This window comes from Ictidomys tridecemlineatus, chromosome 9 (assembly GCF_052094955.1).
Source record: "Ictidomys tridecemlineatus isolate mIctTri1 chromosome 9, mIctTri1.hap1, whole genome shotgun sequence".
NCBI classification, from domain to species: Eukaryota; Metazoa; Chordata; class Mammalia; order Rodentia; family Sciuridae; genus Ictidomys; species Ictidomys tridecemlineatus.
This window is the reverse complement of record NC_135485.1, coordinates 56,374,712-56,396,719: the sequence shown is the minus strand read 5'-3', so window position 1 is coordinate 56,396,719 and position 22,008 is coordinate 56,374,712. Positions and strand designations below refer to the sequence as shown.

The following is a 22,008-nucleotide window of genomic DNA, read 5'->3' as shown; positions in this document are numbered from 1 at the left end:
CAGATGGTATTATTGCTGAGATCAATACTTAGATATTAGTAAATGCTGGTGAAAATAAAAGCATTGATGAGTGACTTTGGGGCACAAATATGCATTTGTGATTGGTGGGAATAATGATGTGCATTTATATTCATTAGCTGAGTAGGGTTTGTAATTCAAGATTAATAAATAAGAATTCGTTTTTTGCTTTTTGTCTGAGCAAGCAGGTGTATTTGGTTAGTTTTCTTTTAGAATACAAATCGTCTAAGAGAGAAATACTTTAGAAACACTAAATTATATTTAGAATCTTTGGGGGGAAGTGTGCAAAAATTATTCCTTTTACTTTAATTTGAGGAGACATACTTCATCAGAGCCAAAGTGGGACAATTTTCACATTGAACATGGCAGTAAATGTTTAAGTACTTTGTAAGGTGCTTTGGTTTTCATTTCTCAGGCTTAAGGCCATGCAGTTGACATTCTGGCTTCTGTGCCACAATCCTTTCCTAAGAGGAGAAGCTGCTTTCCTGTATGCTTTATACTTTAATGTTTCCCTTGCCCATGTGTGGTATTCTTTGTTTACATGCTCTTCTGCAATTGAAGGCAGAAACTGTTCATTCTTGAATAAATTACTTTTAGCAAGCTTGTGAGGTAGGTAGTATTTATTACCTGAGGTCTATTAATCTCCATTCCTCTTCCTGTTGGTATTTTCTCTTCTATTCTGCCCCATCATAACCTCGACTCTTACTGAGGGCTCTGTATCCATGTTATCCTTTGCTAACAAAGCCTTTTTCCAACAGAAGAAAGAGTTAGTGAATATTATGGGCTGAATTGTGTCCCCCCAAAATTCATGTGTTGAAGCCCTAACAGCCCATACATCAGAAGATGACCATAATTAAAGATAAAATAATTAAAGAAATGATGGAATTAAATTGAAGCTGTTGGCCCTAGATCAGTCTAACCAGTATTCTTATAAGAAGAGGAGATTTGGACACACAAAAAGACACCCGGAATTTATACATACAGAGGAAGATCCATGTGAGGACATGGCAGAGAAGGCGGCCATTTGCAAGTCAGGAAAAGAGGTCTCAGGAAAAATAATGAATCTTTCAAAACCTTGATCTTGGACTTCCATTCTCCAGAACTGTCGGAAAATACATTTCTATTGTTCAAGCCATCCAGGTTTTGGAATTTTGTTACAGCAGTAAACTAATGCAGTCATGAATTAGGAAACATCTGGCATCTTGGGTGGTTGCAGGGTGTCTGTGAATAGGCTGGAGAAGAGGTCAGAGCCCAGTCATATAGACCCTGGTTAAACATTTTGAACCGCATTTGAGGAGGATAGAGAGCCATTGAAAGGAGTAGTCTGGATTAGATTGGCACTCTAAAATACTCAGTTGGGCATTCGATAGAACGGGACAAAAGGAAACACGGGGAGAACAGTTGAGAGTGTGCTGCTGCCTTGGTGATTGTGGTTTGGCCAGAGGAGCATCTGTGGAGATGGAGAAAAGTAAATGAGGTTGAGAGGTGTAATAGAGATAGATGACACGTTAGTTACCTACTTCTATGTAATAAATTAGTTCTACACAGTGGCTTAAAGCAATAATATCATAAAAAATAAAATAGTTTCTGTATTTAGAGCAATTAGTTGGGTGGTCTAGTTGAGGATTCCTCATGAGGTTGCAGTCACCTGAAATCTTGGCTGGGGATAGAAGGTCCATTTCTCAGCTGAGTTATGTGGTCTGTCTCTGGAGGCCTCAGGTTCGTACCACCAGAGGCCATAAGCTGTGGTTCCTTGCTGCTCACATAGATCAGCTTAAGGGTTTTCACAGTTTAGTCATTAACTTCCTTCAATTAGGAGCCCCAGACAGTGATGCCAGTTTAATGACTTGGTCACATACTGTTATGTTGACCATTTCCTGTTCATCAGAAGTGACTCACAAAGTCCAGTCCACATTCAAAGGAAGTGAAACCGTGCTCCACCTTTTGCAGGGAGAAGTGTGAAGAATTTGTGGGTGCATTTTTAAAACTGCCAGAGTCAGGATGCTGTTGTGGTGGTGCAGGCTGATGCTGTAATGTCTGTCACAGCAAGATGCAAGTGGGGAGGGTAAGGTAAATCTGATTCATCAGGGTCTAGAATCACTAGAACTTGGTGATTGGATATTATAGATAAGACAGATGGAGGGAAATTAGGGTACGCCTGGGTTCAATTCCGGTGTCCTTAATGAAGATGGTCACTATAGAATGGAGAGCAGATCTGATAGTGGAGTGTGAGGAAGGATATGTCTTTCTTTAAGGGCATATTGACTATTGACTTTTATAGGGCCCAGGGGACATCATAGTAGAGTTGCCTAGAGGTGCTTGTAACAGTCTGGCCTAGAGATTTGAATTTGGGAAGTCATCACCATTTGAAAGATAGTAATATCTAAGAGCTGTTTTGTTTCTTCTGTTTTTGTTTTAGTTTCCACCCAGAGATTGCTTGGGGAGGAAGAATCCCAGAGGTTGATACCAACATTCAGGGAATGACCAGAAAAATAAATAGGAGCCTAGGAAACAGAGATTGATTGTTAGAGACATGGGGAAGTACACAGGCATGAAAAGGAAGTTAAAAAGGAAAGTTTCAGGGTGGAGACGGTGGTTGTCTTTCTAATGGTTTCAATTATTGAAATTCAGGCCTCTGACAACTATTTAAAGAGGTTGATTTTATGCATGTGACTTTTCTCAGTATTTTTAAAGTCACATTGTGCAGATGATTTGGTATCCTCCATAGTTTCTGGCTCTTAAATCTTTTCTACTTGACTTCAGCCTGGTTCTTCCTGACTCGAAGAAATTCAGTCGATATCTCTTTATCTTAGCTACATGAAATCAGTTTCTTCATCCTCACTTCTGAAACTCTGCTGACTTAAATTTTAGACTGACTTTAGGAACTCAAGGATTTGCTATCTTAACCTAAGACAATGCATCAGTAGAATTCTTCCTGAAACTGTTTCCTTAAAACTTCATTGAAAAAACTTAATTGAAAAACTTCATGTGGTCTGTCTCTGGAGGCCTCAGGTTCTATTGGATGTGATAGCTTATCGTTGTACTTCCTGGTTGATTTCTGTTTTTAAAGGATTTACAGGATCTTAGAGCTAGAAAAATATTATGGTTTGAATATGAGATGTCTCCAAAAGCTCACATATGAGACACTGCAAGAAGGTTTTGAGGAGAAATGATTAGGTTACGATAGACTTAACCTAATCAGTGAATTAATCCCCGATGGGATTAACTGAGTGGTAACTGGAGGCAGGTGGGGTGTAGAGAAAGTGCTTCGCTGGGGGCCTGGCTATGGGATATATATTTGTATCTGGCAAGTGGAGTCTCTCTTTTTGCTCTCTGATCATTATGTGAGGGACTTTTAGCATAATGCTCCTTTTGGGCTGATTCAGATTATGGGTAAAGGGCTTGCTGCACTGTTGACAACTTTTTGCAAATATGAAGATGAATCAAGTCAACCCATCTATGGTGCTCAGACTATAAAGTTATGGCTTCTAACATTTTCTCCAAGTCTATCTCCTTGTGACTTTTACTTATTGATTCTAGTTCTATGAACATAAGAGAATGGGATAAATTCCATTTATTTCTTTGTATAATAATCATTCAATATTTGAAAAGAACTATCACATTGTTATCTAAGTTTTCTCTTTAGTAAAACTATCATTCTTTGTTGAAAGGACATGATTTTGATATTCTACCATTTTGTTATCTCCACTTTTCGGGAAGTTCAATTTATCATCACCCCTCTGAACAAAGAAAAATACTCAAGAAGTATTCTGTTAGTGAGGCAGAAGTTTCCTACAACAGGAAACCCATTGTATTTCTATAAATGCAGGGTAAGAGAGTGTTATTCAGTCTTTCATTGCTGTAACTGAGATACTATAACTTAGCAGAGGAAAAGTTTATTTGGGGCTTATAGTTTCAGAGGCTCAGTCTGTGGGTGGCTGTCTCCATTACTCTAGGCCTGAGATGAGGCAGAGCATCATGGTGGAGAGCACAGCAAAGGAAAACTGCTCACCTCATGGTAGCCAGAAAATGGGGGGGGGGCTGAAGAAGGAGAGAGAGAGGGGGAGAGGGAGGGGGAGGGGACGGGGGAGGGGGAAGGGAAAGGGAGAGGGTGAGAGAGAGAGAGAGAGAGAGAGAGAGAGAGAGAGAGAGAGAGAGAGAGAGAATTTTTAATATTTTTTAGTTTTTGGCGAACACAACATCTTTCTTTGTATATGGTGCTGAGGATCGAACCCAGCGCCGCGCTCATGCCAGGTGAGCACACTACCGCTTGAGCCACATCCCCAGCCCAATTACCTAAGTTTTTAATGAGGAACTGAAGTCAACTAAAATACTTAATGCACATCTCATTTTCTACAATTTAATTTTTGAAAGTATGTTCGGTAGTTTTTTATCAGTCCTATTTTTACAGCTCTTTTGTTAGTATGAAGAGTTTATTAATATAGAGCTGTTAGTATCAATGATCCCAAGTGGTTGGCTTCCCAATCTTTGTTTATATTTTTATTATATTTCTACATGTTTTTATGATGAATACAAATATTTACAATAGACCATTTAAATTCCCATACATGGTTTAGACCAAAGTCTCGGTCAACTCTTTCATATAAGGGACCCTTGAGTTCTTTACTACTTTTACCTCCTTTTGCTCAGGCAACTGCTCTGGTACATGGAAAAGACTCCTGGTGCCAGCTGTGCCATCACTGTGGTGGCTCTTGTGAAGCTTTCGGTATGTACCAAGCATCTTAACAGCAGCTCTTTGGAAACTGCAGAAGCTTCAGAGTAGGCAACATCCTTTCCTCAAAGACAAGAAAAATAAGCAAGGAAGCATTTACTGAATTTGGAATAAATAATGATGACTGTCCAAAGTCAATAGGGAAGACTATCTTATCCTGAATTTTCTTGTTTGGTGACTCCTAGTCGGATTATTAAATGTTTTCAAATACCTCAAATTCATGTAAGTAAAATATTTCACTTTACTCCATGAATTTTTGCCTCATTGTGAGCTATTAAACAAGTCCATGGTTGTTATGAAATGTCTGGTTGCTTCCAAGGAAACCAGTACCTACCTGGGAAAAAAATTCAGTTTAGAGACGAGTGTGTGAAGAGGACCTTGGGAAGCGGAAAGCCTGGCAGTTCTAAACCCTAGGTCCAGTGAAAGACTTATGTTCCCCCAATGTCTTGATGTTTGGTCTAATTAATGGTATTTTATTTTTGTGGTGGTATATTTGTTGGGATAAAGCCCAGATCTCCTAGCAGCCTAAGGGAAAAAGGAGATGGCCAATAACACAAGCCTAGGAGTAGCTTCTCCTTTCCCACTGGGTCCTGCTCAGTTTGCTCTGTTTTAGACTGACATCTGGTGGCCAGGGACTATCAACCAGTGCCTTTGCAATGAAGAATTTATAAAAGAATTTGGTTCGATAATTTTGTGTGCCGCTTTTGCAGGTAAATACTCCAGAGCATCATTATTTATTTTCCTTTTGTGCTTTGCATAAATCAAAGTGGCTGTCAGAATTTGATATGCTTATTAAGAGCTTTAAGAATGTTTACAAATTTTTTATCTGAGCCTTTTCACTTTTATGGTTGTATCTCAAAAAAAAAATGCAGACAGATTCATGTATAAGCATGCTTCTTAAGGTGTTATTTATAACACAAAATTTGGAACTAGCTCAAATGTTCAAAAATAGGGATTGTTAGTTGGAATTCTTCTATAACCCTGCTCATGATTTAGAAGAACATCTAACACATGATAAAATACTTATGATAAATTTTGAAGTAAATAAAACTAATGAAAAAGCAAATAAAACTCAGGATCTTGATTTTGGTTTTTGTATTTTTTCCTCTTTCAAATATATATAAAGAGGCATAGATCTAGAAAGAGAAAAAAACACCATGAGTATTTTATATGTATGTTTACCTATAGAGTATCAGTATTAACTATTTTCAGAGTAACATGGCCTTTAAGATATGTTTCCTGAAACTTTGTCAAGTAAACATGCTCCTATTGAATATCAGTGCACAAGGCCGTGAACAATCGCTTCACTGTTCTCAGGATCAGAAATAATCCAGGAAGCTTGAGCATGTAACTGCCACTTCAGATTTGCTAATGGGTCTTGAGGCTGAAAAAAAAAGCACCTTAGTTCTTACATGACCATGAAGACATTAACTTGGCTTATGGTTTGCTTCTAAGAGTTGTTGGTGGGGATGTGGAAGAAGATGCAATCCAAATCTCTGTGTAGAATGTGCAATAACCAGAGCTCTGTTTTATAATTAGAATCAGTCTATTGCTTAAAGCATTTGTATGATATAGCTTGGAGTTTTTGGAGAATGAAAAGGTACCAGTAAAAGGCTTTGCTTGCTTCACTAGGTGATTAGCTCAGAAAGAGAAGATTGAGGGGATCTTACAGGTTTCCTTTGGAGATCTGGGAGCAGCTCCCTGGGTCCTGGGAGCAGCTGTTTTGCTAGCCAGACCTGCCTAGTAGGTCCTCCTCTCATGGAGTTTCATGTTTCATATTAATATTCTTGGACATGATTTCCACATACATGAATAACCTGTCAATTCCTTAGGAGACCAGGTGGCAGCTTCAAGAAGGGGAAAATCATTTTCAGAGCTCCCCGTTGGCCTAATTAACATCTTTCCATTCTCCTAATGAGATGGTTAATCTGTTTTTTTTTAATTTAACCATTTGGTTGACAAAAAATGTCTATTACAGGAGTAGGGTATGATTCTCACACTTTCAGGTATCAACACCACTGCTATTAGAATGACAATAGGGATTTTCCAGCTTTAGTTGAAAATATATCTTCTTCTGAAACTTTTCTGAATTAATTCTTCTAAATTCTCCATGAAGGCATATTCAGTGTTGCTCCTTATCATTTTCAAAGAAGTAGAAATGAAATCTGACTGGTGTACATTAACCTGTGTCTGCTTCTTAAATAAATGTGCAAACACAAATAGATTCACTCATCTAAGTATGATAAGACTTAAAATGAATGTACTTATCAGAGTATGTTCAAGTGAATGTTAATTTTTTTTGTGTTGGGTGTATTTTAGGAATTCAATAAATTCTCAGTGGCTATTTTTATGTATGGATGCTACTTAATTTTATCTAAGTAAAACATATTCTCAAAGTAACATTTACTGGGAGATATGATTCAATGCAAGGTCAAGTTCAGTGATTGTCATAAAGATCTTTAAGATGTGGTATAATTCCATCTTTTAGATGTCACTTTTCTGTAGCTCAGTGCTAGAGTTACAGAAAATCAAGGACAGAAGAACTTGTTTTTCATATTTATGCTCTTAAGTCTCACACACCATTGAAGTAAAATTTTGACCTTTGAGAAATTGCCACCACAATCCTTTCTGCCTAATAAACTTGGGTTATTTTCTGAAGTTTACCATTCATAAAAATTTAAGAAATAATTTCCCTTCCTTTGGGATCCAGAAAAATGCAGGAAAAAAACAAAGAAATCTTTAAGTATCTTAGGCCTAAATTGTTAACCTAATATTTCAGATAATAGTAGTCCATGATTTGAAAGTAAGAATGATACATTTAAAGTAGTCTATTCCTAGACTTTATAAATTGAGAAAGTGGACAAAAGTGTATAGATTCATAAGCTATATTAACATAAAGATGATTCAAATGTATTGAGTTCCTACTACATTTTCCTGCATTGAACAGCTGCTTAGGTATATGAATACTACCTAAAATAGTACCTCATCCTAAACTGTCCTCATCACCCTAATTAACAGTGTTATCTCAGTGAACTTTCTGTGATGATGGAAATGTTTTCTGAGTGATCCGGTATGATATCCACTAGCCACATGTAGCTACTGAGGACTTGAAACATGGCTCAGGGAACTAAATATTTAGTTTTATTTAATTTTAATCAATTTCAACTCAAGTAGCCCCATGTGGCCGGGGATTACTATCTGATAGCACAGCTCAAGACATTAACTGGTTTTATTATCTCCATAGTACTTAGCATGAACTGCAATTATCTTTTTGTTTCTTTGTTAATTGTCTCTCTCCTCCCACTACATTCTAAGCTCCCTGAGATACTTTGTCTATCTTTTTCACAGATACATCCTTAGAACTTGGTATGTAGGAGGTACTTACATTTTTTATTTCAAATGTACAAGGATGTTATTATTATGCATGTTCTGCAAATGATGAAGAGCAAAGAGGAAACCTACCTTATAAAAGGCAGCAGGAATTTGAGCACAGAACTATTTGACTCCAGCTCTTAGCCTGTCCACTCTATCAGTTGGCCATATGCATATCTACAACAGAACCTCAGACCCCTGACAGCCAAGCCCAAGGATGGAAACTGTTCTGATTGTGTTAACACCAAAAATTGAGTCGAGGACTCTGACATAGTTTTGTCATTTGCATTCTGGACAGGAATCTTCCAAGTATTTGGGTCTTTGGCTTAAAGTCCTAACCCAGAAGTTTAGGTGCACATGTATTAACATTGAAGGATAACATTTCAACCTAGAAGTTCCAAGACTATCCTTACCATTTAAGAATTCTATGTTCTTTTGAGATGTTATGAATTGCTCTGCTGGGGTGTGTGAGAGATGGGGAATAGAAAGTTCTAGAATTTTTTTCCCTAAAATGTATTTATAATATATATATAAGAAACAAATTTAATACATTTTGTTGATTATTATTTTTATTTTGAGATAATATGCTTTACAAAAAAAGTGTGTTGAAAGTTCTAGGAAGCCACATGCAGGGTGTTTGCATGTGTTGACGGGAGTGATTTACTGTTAGAGGCTTGAGTGCCACGCAGAGTTCTTGGAGCACATACAGGGTCAAGCAAGAAAAAAAAAATGTTCACCCAAAATAACAGAAGAGTACCAAAAGTGTGAGGCAATTCCATGTAATGCTAGCAAGGCTAGAAATAAAGTAACTCGAAGCTAGTGGGGACAATTCCCATGAGTTCAAGGTGTTTTATTTTAATTGAAATAAAGATATGGCAGTATTGGGATTTGAAGCAGATTCATCCATTCTCGTCTCGCTGTAGGAACTTCATTGAATCTCAATTTTCTTTTGTACATAATCCTGATTGTAGTTGTCTCCAGTTCATAAGATGACTGTGAAGATTAAAGTATTATAGTGCCATAAATCATTGAGACCAGCATCTGTTACATTTTGGTGCTCTATAAACATTAGCTGCTATTATTAAGGTAAGGCAAAAAAAAAAAATTCAGGCTATCACTGTGAACAGAGCCAAAGGTAGGATAATGTAGTAGTTACAAAGGCTTTGGAATCACATACACCTTGAAAAAGGTATGAGCTCTCTTTTTTCAACAGTAAACAGATATTGGGCTTCATAGGTTTGCTGTGAAGGTAAAATTGAATGTTGTATATTAAATGGTTAGTACTTTGCTACCTGTTACAGCTTGAAGCTCCATTAATGGAGGGTCTATAGCCAGACTTCATTGGCTGTTATCCATTAGGTGATTGGGCTTAAATGTGAAGGATTACAGTTTATCATTTGGAAAAGGCCAGCATGTGTGTTGATCCATGGCTTAAAAACCTGATTTTTAAAGTTCTTCACACTGACATGACAGCACTATACAAATGAACAAGATGCTCGTGATGGTTAGTTAGGGTAACAATAACCTCTCATTATTGGACCTGTTTTTCCTTCTGCCCCACCTTAATGCAGTCTTAACACTTATTTGGGCAACATAAAACCAACAACAACAAATTATCAAGGTCACAATTTAAGAAGGCTTCCCAGGAGTATCAATATTTAATTTCAATTCCATCAAAAAGGCTAATTTTTATACAATAATTTTTATAGTGGATACATGGTTTCTCTGCTTTGGTGATTGCCAATTTTTACTTCCACACACCACCCTCCCCCCTTCTCTGTTTCTTTCCCTCCCTTTCTTCCTCCATCCCTTCCTCTCCCCCTCCCTCCTCCCTCTTTGTTACTTTCTTTCTTCATGACTTGAAGGATGAATTAGTTGGAAAGGAATCTCAGGAAAGTGTGATAAGTAGTTTGTTGGAAACAAAAGTCTTTGTGTGCTTTAAAGGGAAGAGATGTTTAGTGAGATAATATATTTCGGAACTTTCTACCTGAACTTTGTGAAGATGCACACAAGATTGTCTTTAAGTGTAAAAAATATGGATCATTTAAAATAATATATCATTATTATATTACTCTTCATTTGAGAATGTTCACTTGATCCCTCAGGTACTCCAGTTATCTAGCTGGTCTTTCCTGGTTTTCAGATCACTTATTGAAATCATTAATTTGAATATCAGCTTTGAGAGCCTTAAAAATAAATTATTAACTTTTTAATGTTATATCTTTTACTGATTTGTATTTGATTTCTTTTTAAGGACTCTACAAATCCCTCCATGTTTTAATAAAGTATCTTTCAGAAGATTTTAAATAATGCAAATTAAAACCCTGTGGTGGCTTTCTAATGTCACATTTTCAGTGGGATTAGGCTGAACTATATTTCTCAGTTTGCTTTCTTCTGTTTCTACTTCTAGCATGGTTCTGTAGGATTCCAGGTTGTTCTGGTCATTTCCCATCTTACACCCATCTTCCATTCCCATCATTCCCAATTTCCAGGTCAAATTCCTGCAGCAGGTCAAATTGTGTGTGTGTGTGTGAGTTTGTGTGTGTTTTTACATGGAGACAATGTATTTTAATTTTTCCCTAAATCTATGCTTGTTTGATTGAACCCTAACTGACTTAGTACACCCTAACTAATCTTAGGCCTTTCTCCATGGAGACCCACCGTTAAAGCTGTGCAATCATCTAGGTTTTTTCCTGTGCAAGTACCTGAACATCACAAACATACCTTACCTATTTTTCACTGTTCCAGGGGCTTTCTTGTGATGTAGGAAAGAGAATGGAAGCTCAGATTGCGTACACCATTTCTTTTGAAGTGTCATTTTATTGATATCAAGCGATACAAACATTTCTGTTCTGCTTGCTAAGCTGCCAGTGCTTGTCCCCATTCTCACGAGAAGTTAGTCTAATTAAATTTTCTCTTAGGAACTTAGCAACAGTTTCTCCTCCATGGTTTGGTTATCATTCTTTGTTACCTCTGCAACTACCAAATAACAGGTCATTTGGATTCAGAATGAGCATTCAAAACCTAATCCATCTCTTGGGCATCTCTTTTTGCTTGATTTATGGTACTCCTTTCTCCTTTGGGTTTTATATTTCCCATTTCACTTTTCAGGTCAAAATACACATTCATAATTTTAAACTAGAAAAAAATGATCATTTATTTATGTATTTTTTATCTTCTCTGATTTGTTTTGGTTCAAGTTTTGTCAGTCTTAATGGATGTTCATATTTGGAGGCAAAATATAACTGAATTATTAAAAATCTATTATATAAGTCATAATAACAGGTATTGTGGGGAATTTTAAGTTATTATAAAAATGATTTTTGTTTTCTATAAAATAGAAAATAGTAAAGCATATATATGAAATAATTCATAACAAAAGACAAATTACAGCTCAAGAAATTGATGAAATGTTACAAAATGGTCTATGATGAATTGCCACATTAGAATAGATGATTTTGAGGAGTTATCTTCAATGGTATTAGGATAAGATGGGAGTGACACAGGGGAATAAGTTGAACAGCTCTTTCTACTTCCAATGCCGGTCTTCTTCTTTGCCTGATTCAGAAGTACTAGTTGAAAGAAAATCCCATTCCTTTTTTTTTTTTTTTGGCCAAATTCTATTTTCTCCTATTGAATTTATCTTATCATAGCTTTCTCTCTCAATAACCTCGTTTTCCATCCCCGATCTCTTCTAAACTGTCCAAAACCCAAAAAGCACACATTTCAAAGCCATTTCATATTCAGCACTAGAATATTGATCTACTTGCTTTTTTCCAATCGTATTTTCTTTTTGATGATTATTTAAAAAGATGTCATTTTTGCTTAAACTATGTTTATGCCTCTACTTTTGATTTAACTATCTTCGGTATATATCTTTTTAGTGTTTTTGTAAGTATCTGGGTAATTTTTATATGCTGCAAGATTTAAGAACGTTGCTCCAAGCCTACTTTGAGAAAAGCTGACTTGATTGTAGTTTATTTACATACCTCTTACCCAGTTTCCCTAGTTAGATTCTTGGCTTTTCTGGGGAGGGATCCATACCTTCATCTTTGTGATGAGCTTGTATACTTTATTAAGGGAGTTGTTTGACTAACCCAGGCCTAGAATCTATTACCCACAATTCCAAACTATCCGAGCTCTGAAAATGGAAAAATGTTTCTTCACTCATTTGGAAATAAACTTGACCTCAACTAAGATAAGGCTATTTATAGTCTTTATTTATCCCACTTGGTATAAATGTTTATCTCACTGCAGAATGTTAATGTGCTTGATTGCTTGATTATGGGGTGTTGCCCCAGGCTCTTCTTACTTATTATAATAGACACACACACACACACACACACACACACACACAGAGAGAGAGAGAGAGCGAGAGAGAGAGAGAGAGAGAGAGAGAGAGAGAGAGAGAGATACAACATGAGCATCCAAGAAAAAAAACTAAATTCTGAAACACATTGGATATCTAGGCTTCAGAGAAGATATTGTAGAGCAGTATTTATTGATGTTTTACCTGGAAGCTTAGGAAAGCTGAGGTCTTAGTGAATATAGTAGCATTTAAAATTTAGGTCAGTGGTTACCATGTCTGATAGAACCGTCTTCTACCTGGTGGAACCCTTAAGCCCCAGAAGTGCTCAAATTTTGGACCTGAGCACCAACTCCTTTCCCTCTACTTTCTGGGTTCTCTTGGTGTACAGCCAAAGTTCAGAAGTCATGACGTGGTCAAATGATTCTCTAGGGTAGCTTGACTACTTTTCCCCCAATCAGGTGAACTTTTTTCAAATGCCATAGGATCCTTTGGAGAAATGCCTCCGTGACTTCACAGGACTGATGTGAACTATGGTCATCTACACTGAGTGGGTCAAAACCCTTAGTTGCATTTGCATGGAAAAAAAATCAAGAACCACTGATAGACGCATTGGGATAGGGGAAAGGAGTCCTAGATGGTGAAACTAGCTTGAGCAAAGGTAAAAAGTCTGGAAACCAGTGGCATAAGGAGAAGGGACTACAGTTGGGACTGTCAGAAGGGTGAGGCTGGAGAGGCACGGAGCCAGCCGACATTAGGACTGGAATGCTTATTTTATTATCATTAGAATAATTCTGTTTGTTTGTTTAAACACTTTAAACGGACTTGTCTGTTTCCTTGTTTTCCATCCTTCTCTTTTCTCCCAGTAACCAGGCGAGCAAGGTTCCAGCTGTGCTTCCGGTTTCCATGGTGGTTTCACTGTAAGCATCTCTGGTACTAGGGGCTGGGTCTCGAGAAATGCTGTGAAAGTTCACAACAGAGGCGAACAGATTCCCCACTGGAGAGGACTGGGGAGATGATGTGTTGAGAAATCAATCTGCCATATGCCAAGGAACACAGAAGTTATCACAGAAGGTTTGACATGTCATGCTGGCTGCTCTCCACCTTTGACATTTGTGCTTCATGGGTGGAACGTCATTCCTGTGAGCTACATTAGATACCCACCCTGTTTTCATTTACAGTGGCATGTCAGAATCACAAATTATAAGCTTTAAAATCCAACCTCGATAACAACAAGTGAATTGGGTCATGCAATATGGGTTAGTAACATGTTCAGGCTCTTTCTGTCTCCCCATAAAAGAAAACCTTCCAAGAATTTCCCCCCTACTTGGGGATCTTTGAAATGTGAGAAGGCTTATAAAATCTAACAAAAGTGTTTGGCAAAGAATGAGTATTTTAAAAATGCTAACTGTTGCCATCATTAATGGCATTACTCTACTTGGGGAGACATTGGGGAGGTTGGTGGCCTGGATAGTAGTACTAGATGCCTTGAAGTCTTGACCAAGTGCAGCTCTCAAAGGGGACCACTCCCTCTCCACAGCTGTCAGTTTTTTTGATTCCAGTTCACAACCTCATTCCCATCAGTCTTTGAGTTGGGACTAACTGTGATTGGGCCCAGCTTAGGCAGAAAAGCTTCAGTTTTTGAGCTTTACTAGTTTGGATTCAGTGGGAAGAATGAATCTGTAAGAGGAACTTTGGAATAGAGGGAAAGGTCCTGGATTTGAAGTCAGAGCCCAAGTTCTTGTTTGAGTTCTGCTGTGGACTAGAGCTGAAGGATCATGAGTAGTTCCTTTGCATTCTTGTGTCTCCATTTCATTAAGAGTAAAATAAGAAAATCTAACTGGATGACACCATGAAGGCTATTTGACAAAAATTTAAAGAAAACCAAGATTAAACCCAAATGATAGACTTTGGAGGTTTGCTGTCCAAGGATCTATGCCAGGGGTTGGGAAGTAGAGTTCTCCAAAGCAAGTCCAGCCTACCATCTGTTCTTGTAGATCCACAAGATAAGGAAGGGTAATTAATTTTTTTCTCTTTCTCTTTATATTTTAAGGCATTATATTTTAAAGGGCTACAAAAACACCTATGTGATATCTTCAGTTTTGCCTCTTCACCTGAAAAGCCTAAAATACTCACTATCTGACCTACAGAAAAAGTTTGCCAGCTCTAAACTATTCACATTCTATATAATGGGAGTTCAAAATTGGATCCTTGTGATGACATGGGTTACCAAGAAAGTTCTGTTCTACCCTCCACTCCAAGATGAATGACTAATCTTGTATTTTCCCCTCAGTTAAACAAGTTCATGTGCTTTCTTCTTAATGCTTTAAAAAGTCTTAAATTGTCCATTATCAAAGGAACGATATATTTTTTTTTTACAAATAGTAATAAAAAATTCTAAGTCATAAAATTTCTGTTTGACTCTGTAGCTTGGTAATGACTTTAGCCCTTTCAAATACTATTTGGCCATTTTAGAGAGAACATTTTAAAATGTTTTTCAAGATTTATACAGTGCAGCTCTCTCTTTATTTTTCTGCCTGCACAGTCAGCTGCCCTGGGAAATGCTGGGCTAGAGCAGGATGACATGCCTTGTTCTTTTCTGATTGTGAAGGTGTTAGGATGTGAGGCTGATGCTGTCAGTGGTCCTCTCTCCAGCCTTATGGACAGGACAGTCTCCTGGGGTCTCTATGTAGTTACCATAGAGATGGAGCCGGATGAACCAGAAGCAAAGAAATAGAAATGACTATAGGTCTGGGCTCCTGTTTCGGGTGATTGTCCTTCTGCTCCTATGAGTCCCAATTTCCCCATCAGCCCACTGGATTTCCTCTACTGACCACCAGATTTGTTCCTTAGAAGACCATTTATTTTTCTCAGAATATTAATCCCAGAACCTCAAATCTGACCTTATTTGAAAACTGTCTTTGCAAATGTAATTAGTTAAGGGTCTCTGGAAGAAATTATCTTAGATGTAGGGCAGACCTAGACTTCAAATGGAGTATCCTTTTAAGAAAAGTAGAGGACAGAGAGACACATAAAGAAGAAGGCTGCTCGAAGATGTAGGCAGAGACTGTGGTGTTAACCCAAGCCAGAGAACACCAGAAGCCACCAGAGGCTTGAAGAATTAAGGAACAAGTCTCCTCTAAAGACATTGCAGGAGTGTGGCCCTTTCTACACTTTGATTTTGGACATGTGGCTACCTGGACCAGGAAATAATAAGTTATTATTGTTTAAGGCTACCCATTTTATAGTAACAGTTTTAAGAGATTCATTCACTCTCCTGCTCACATCTCTGGCTTCTCTACTGGAGCTGCCTCCGTACAAATGAAGACCTTAGGTTGTCTTTTGGCTCTGGCCCCTCTCCTAGCACAGTGCCTGGTCCGTTGCTGGAGCCCAATGCATGCTTGATCCACAAGTGAATGGATGATTTCCAGCACTGTGCTAAGCTTTGAGGGTTGGCAATAAGAATATGTGATTTCTCCAGGAATGTAAAGCTTGGATGGGGAGGAAAGACACACAGAAGCAGTTAAACATCAGCATTGTTATGAACACCAACCTAAATATGGCTAAAGGAAAAGCCAAGAAAACATAGTAATAAAGCTTAATACATTATGAAGTTCACAGTGAAGCTCAGTACACCCCTCTTCCCTGCCCATTTTCCCTCCAGCCTCAATTGCACTGGAGTTTGGCAGGCTCCATCAGCCTGGCTCTGCCACTTGTGAAGCATGAATGAGTCTCTCCAAGAGAGTTTTCTCATGAAAATGGCTTTTAGGGATTTGTGGGGTGGGGTGATTAGACTCTGCCTGGCAACTATTAGGTGCTCAGAAACTGATATCCTGTGATCACTATTGTTAATACTATTGTTAGCTCTTCAGGTACTGCTGCTCATTTCCAAGGAAAACCCTGCTGTCACCTTGAATGTGATATGTCTAAACCCAACATTATTACCTCCCTTCCAAAACTGCCTCTCTTCTCCTAGAGTACAGATTTTTTTTCCAGTCATCCGAACTTAAAACCTTAAAGATGTGCCTTACTTCTTGTTCACATGAATACATCAGCAAATTATAATGTCGTTTCCACTTGTCCCTTCCTTTTGGTGCCATGCAATGTTCTAATTCAAATTAGCAAGTCATATAGGACTCAGTGTCTTACTCCTTAAGGTAGCTACAAGTCATGGTTAAAATTGTGTGGGTGTGGATGCGGGTGTGTGTGAGACTATAGGTATACAAATCTGTGTGTTATGTATAAACAATGCTTTTTTAAAAAATTTATTTTTTAGGTGTACATGACAGAAGAGTTCTCTTTCTTATCTGACATTTTCTTTGAAATGTTCAGGATACAATATAGGGTTTTAATCTTTATTTGTTTTGTCTTAACATAAAGAAGATTTTAAATTAAACTTAAAGTTTTAATGCATGGGAACTCTGTTCTATTTCTCTTCTCTTCCATAGAGCATGTGGCAGAGATAGAAATATACTAGGGAGTTATATGGGCCAAAACTCTAGGGAATCACTCTCTAGATCTCTTAATGCCTCTTGACTTGCAGTACTACCTCCAAAATGCCAGCGAGTTCTCAAGTCCTGCCAACCCAACCCTCAAATGTGTGTCAAATCGAACAGTTTCTCACCATCTCTTCTACTTTACTCTGCGCCTAACCACCATCATTTCTTGCCTAGACAAATTAAAAACATCCAATGATGGCTTTTCTTGCTCTTTCTCCCTTTAGTTCTCTTCTTTGCACAGTATCCAGAAAGATATTTTGAATCATAAACCTTAAAATCCTCCTTATCATACTTAGAGGAAATTTTGAACCTGAAATATTTTGAATGGTCTATGAGACCTACTGTTTATTCCTTGTGCTTTTACCTCTAAGCAATCTTCTTGCTATATATTTCAATCTAGCCACACAAACTTCTTGTTCCTCAAACACTCAAGCTCATTTCTGTTGCAGCAGTCACAATTCTGCTACAGCAATGCTGTGTAACCTACACATCCAAATCTTAACTATTTAGGTGACTTAAAAACTGTCTTCATCATTACCCTAACTACATGTATAAAGACACGAATGGTGTGAATATACTTTGTATACAACCAGATATATGAAAAATTATGCTCTATATGTATAATATGAATTGTAATGCATTCTGCTGTCATATATAACAAATTAGAATAAAAAACCTAGGGGGGGAAAAAACGTCTTCATGCTTATGGCTTTGTGGATTGGCTGAGCCATCTCTTCATCAAGTTGTGAGTCAGATTCAAATGGGCTCCATGTGTCTCTTTTTGGGGACAACAGCCATTCAGCTCATGATCTGATGGCAGAAGGCAGGAACACTGGAGGCCAAGACAAACCACCCAAGAATAATTAAAATTTCTGGACAGATGTGGATTAATTATATCTGTTTAGAGATCATTGGGTCAAATGCAAGATCCAACCTCTCAAAAAAAAAAGTGGTGAGAAGAGGAGTAACTCCCCAGAGTGAAGCCATTGAAGAGTGGGGAGAGAGGGAAAATTATGAGCAAGTGCTCTCTATCCCATTGATCTTGGGAATTTCACTACTAAAATTTTTCTTCTGGGGCCTTTTTTTCCCACCAGATCTCATTTCTTCACTTTATCCATTCAAGTTATTCTTCAAAGATTACATTGCCAGAGAGCCCTCCTTGGGCCTCTCCTGAGGTAGAGTCCCAGAAACTGAGCCATTCTCTAATATATACCCTGCTTGCTTTTCTTCCTAATGCATATGGTGTAGTTTGAATTTGGAATGTTCCTCAAAGGCTTATTTGTTGAAGGCGTGATCACCAACTTGTGGTTCTGTTGGGAAATGGTAGAAACTTTAAGAAGTAAGGTCTAGTTGGTGAAAGTAGGTCACTGAGATTGTGTTGAAGAAGGGTATACCTTATCCTTCTCCCCTTCTTCTTTTTCTATTTGTTTCCTGTCAGCCAGGAGGTGAGCAGCTCTGCTCTGCCATGATGTTTGGCCTCATCAAAGACCCAAAGTAGTGAAGTCTAGGACCATGAACTGAAACCTTAAGTCAAAACAAATCTTTCCTTTCTAATTTGATTTTTTCAGGTATTTTGTTACAGTGGCAGAAAGATGACTAATATAGCATGTCTCTAATATAGCAATTCTGAAGTGACTATCCTGTATTTATGTATTTACTTTTCTTTCTGGGTGTTTGCCATTCTCCATGAAGGCAGAAACATGTCCTGCAGGTCTCCATATCTGCATCCCCAACATGTGGAGATTTACAGGATTTAAGGCTAGTACTTAATAATATTGGTTAGATTAGGCAAATTAAACAACACCAATAATTGCTTCATTTTCTTGGAAAGAAGATTGTCATCCCAGGAAATTATATAACTTTTTTCTTTATGTTTAAAACTCTGTGCATGTGTGTGTATATGTGTGTGTGTGTGTGTGTGTGTGTGTGTGTGCACCTATGCACATAAACACAGGTGTACGCATTGTCTGCTTTTATTGGAAGTTTTTTAAGAATGCACTTTATATATTCTAAATTTACATGTAGATTTATCTATTCTGAGCTTTAAATATGTCAAATTAATAAAACATCTAAAATTCCATATGTCCTACATGTATTTTACAATCTTTGTCCTCAAAACCAGCCCTTTCTCCGGATTCTTCAATTTTCTTCAAGTGGGACTCATATTCTTCTAGACTAGGAATTCTAGAATTACACTTGACATTTAATTTTCTCTTTTCTCCTCATTTAATTGATGCCTGGCCATGAAGTCTCCTCCACACCACAGTATCTCTCACATCCTATTTTTTCTTTCCTGTTTCTGTCTCTGAATTTCAGACCTCTTCCCTTCCCTAAACAACAACATCTTAACTGTTTTTGCCCATCCTTTTATCTGTTGCAAACCTATTTTCCAGACTCTTGCTTCAAAGTGAAGTTCTGGTTATACGACTTTCATAATTGAAAACATTCATGTCCTTCCAAATACAGACATGAATGTTTGATAAAAAAAATCTGTGTAGAAAGTATAAGTTTATTGTTGCTTTAAAACATGAGTCACTCCTCTTTTCCAAATATAACTGTAAGAAATTATTTACTTTGTATTAAAACAAAAATCAATGATAAACTCATCAAAAAAGTTAAAAAAATATTTTTATCTGAAATTCAGATTTAACTGAATATTTTGAATTTTTATTGGCTAAATAGAGAATCCTATCTGGAACATGAAAGCAGGAAACCTTTTAAGAATTCTCTTAAAGCAAAATAAAAAACAAGTGAACAAATACACCAGCTTATCACAAAATCCCAACCCCAAAGAACTGTGATAATTTGATTTCTGAATTATTCAAAATGGCCCTAATATCAATCCCACTGGATTGTATACATAGCATATTTTCATTAATATGCATCTGGATAACATATCCTGGAAATGTTGTTCCTTGTGTTGTCAGCATGGTCTTTTACAATGCGAAATCAATTCAGATTTAGCAATGCCTCACAGAAACTCCAACTTGTCCCTAGGTTCAAAATTGAAATGTTTTTGTGACATCACCCAGTTTCTGTCATATCAAATCCTTCCAGAATTTAGGAATGGGACAATCACACTAACTGTTCCCATTTTACAGATGCCAGGGGAGCCCGGATGTCTGGCTCAATCTCTCCCTCAGAGTCTTCCAAGCAAAACATAAAGTGAGCGTGTGTTCGGAAGAGAATCAACAACTATGATAACAAATCTTACATTCGTATATTTCTGATAAACATCACATTTGATCCTCAGAAAATGCTTGTGAGGTAGTTATTACCTCTTTTTTTTAACTGAAGAAGGAATTTAATTCGAAATAGGAGTAATAGAGTTAAAAAAATTACTTGAAAAAAGGCCTATATTATTTTGTTAGGGAAAGTAATTAAGTGACGAACACTGGTTTCCTTGAAGCTGATGTAATGTTCCCCACTATATAACACTAGTGATGCAACTTCAGTGCCTTGGTGGAAAGGGTCCAAGTTTTTAAATTTGCCAATAAGGAGTAACTGAGAAAATGATACTGACCTAGTTTTTAACTGTGTGGTCGTTCAAATATAACAAATATTTTAGAGTTTTTTTTTTTAAACTATTATTTGTCTAAAAATGAGAACCCATTTTTGAGGACTTTGTGTGCTGGGCATTGCCAGATGTTTTATAACTGATTATTAGGGTGAGTCTAAAAGCCCAGTAACTCTCTCACTCTTGTGTTAAGCACTTACTACTCTAGTCAGCACGGCATGTTTCACCATTTTCATAGAAATAACTGGCCAAATATCTTTTATTTTCCAAATTAGTCATTGCATTACCCAGGTATGAGCAGGCTTCGTTTTGATCTATTAACACTCAGTCCTCATTGCTCTGCTTTCCATCTCCGATACTTTGTCATTGCAACAGAAACCTGAGGGTTTCTGTGGTTTAAAGAACAGCCTAGCTCTCTCGGGACAAGCAGAAAGAGAAAATTTCCCAACCTTGCCAGTCCACAAGCACTGTAGTTTTGGTTCCAATCCATGTGGGTGAACCCAGGCCCTGCATGGTCCCTTGTAGATATCTGCTCTGCAATCCCATTCTTGATGACCCAGGAGTATGTGCAGCCTGTGATCTTGCCCCACACTTGTTTTACAGGGCTCTGAACATACTCGCATGGTTGGCTAGTATTCCTTATAACATGACACTATGTAGGAAGGTTAGGTAGCTGATTTGGAGATGTTTCCAGACCCAGACTTACACTGTGCTAGAGTCAGCTTCTCCCATGAAATCTCAGAGCTTAACATTGATCCTGGATCACCAGCTGGACTCTCCTTTCTTACTTCATATTTGGATTATGTCTTGCCAGCAGACCTCGATCAGGGCCATCCAGTGCTGACAGATTTTCCTCATTTGAAATCTAGGAGAATGGGGGCTGTTCATTCATTCATGTATTTAATTCATCCATGCAACATATATTTATTGTGCACTTATGATGTGCAGGACTTTTTTTTTAGTAAGTAATGAAATCAAGTGTCTTCATTAACATATATTTCAAGAGAAGTGGAATTGCATAAAAATTAATTACATGGAATGTCAGGTTATCATGACTGCTTTGGAGGGTAATAAAGTAGATATTGGGTTAAAGGTGCTGGCAGTAGTTACTATTTTAAATAGGGTAGTCAATGTAGAACTCATTGATGAAGGGATATTGGATGAAAGTACTTGAAGGAGTACTTGACTCCCTCAGGAGTCAAGAAGACAGTGTGGGGGGAAGGCAGAGGGAACAGGGAGAAGAAAATAATTGTGATGTGAACATGATTCATGTGTCTGGAAAGATCAAGGAGGCCAGATGGCTAGAACAGAACAAGAGAGGTGAGATGTAGTAGGAGATATGGTTAGGGAGGCAGTAGGGAAATTGACTATAGGATTGTGTGAGCAGAATAAAGTTTTGGTGTTATACTCAGAGTGAACCTGGAAGCTACGGGAGCAGAGTAAGGCTATCACCTGACTTAAGTGCTCCTAGGATCAGATTATTCTGGTGGAAAGGAGGCTGTGAGAGGATATAGGTGTTAAGAGAAGTCTTTTGGCTAAATCCAGGACTGAATACACACATTTT

At 37.6% G+C, this 22,008-nt stretch overlaps 1 long non-coding RNA gene across 1 annotated transcript in view; it reads right to left on the bottom strand.

Annotated features, from left to right (window-relative positions):
• Nucleotides 1–8,956: 8,956 nt before the first annotated feature.
• Nucleotides 8,957–22,008, bottom strand: part of LOC144366719 (uncharacterized) — a 50,684-nt gene continuing 37,632 nt past the window's right edge. The window contains exon 3 of the long non-coding RNA XR_013425827.1: nucleotides 8,957–9,115. This is a non-coding gene — a long non-coding RNA (uncharacterized LOC144366719). The remainder of the gene's footprint in view (nucleotides 9,116–22,008) is intronic.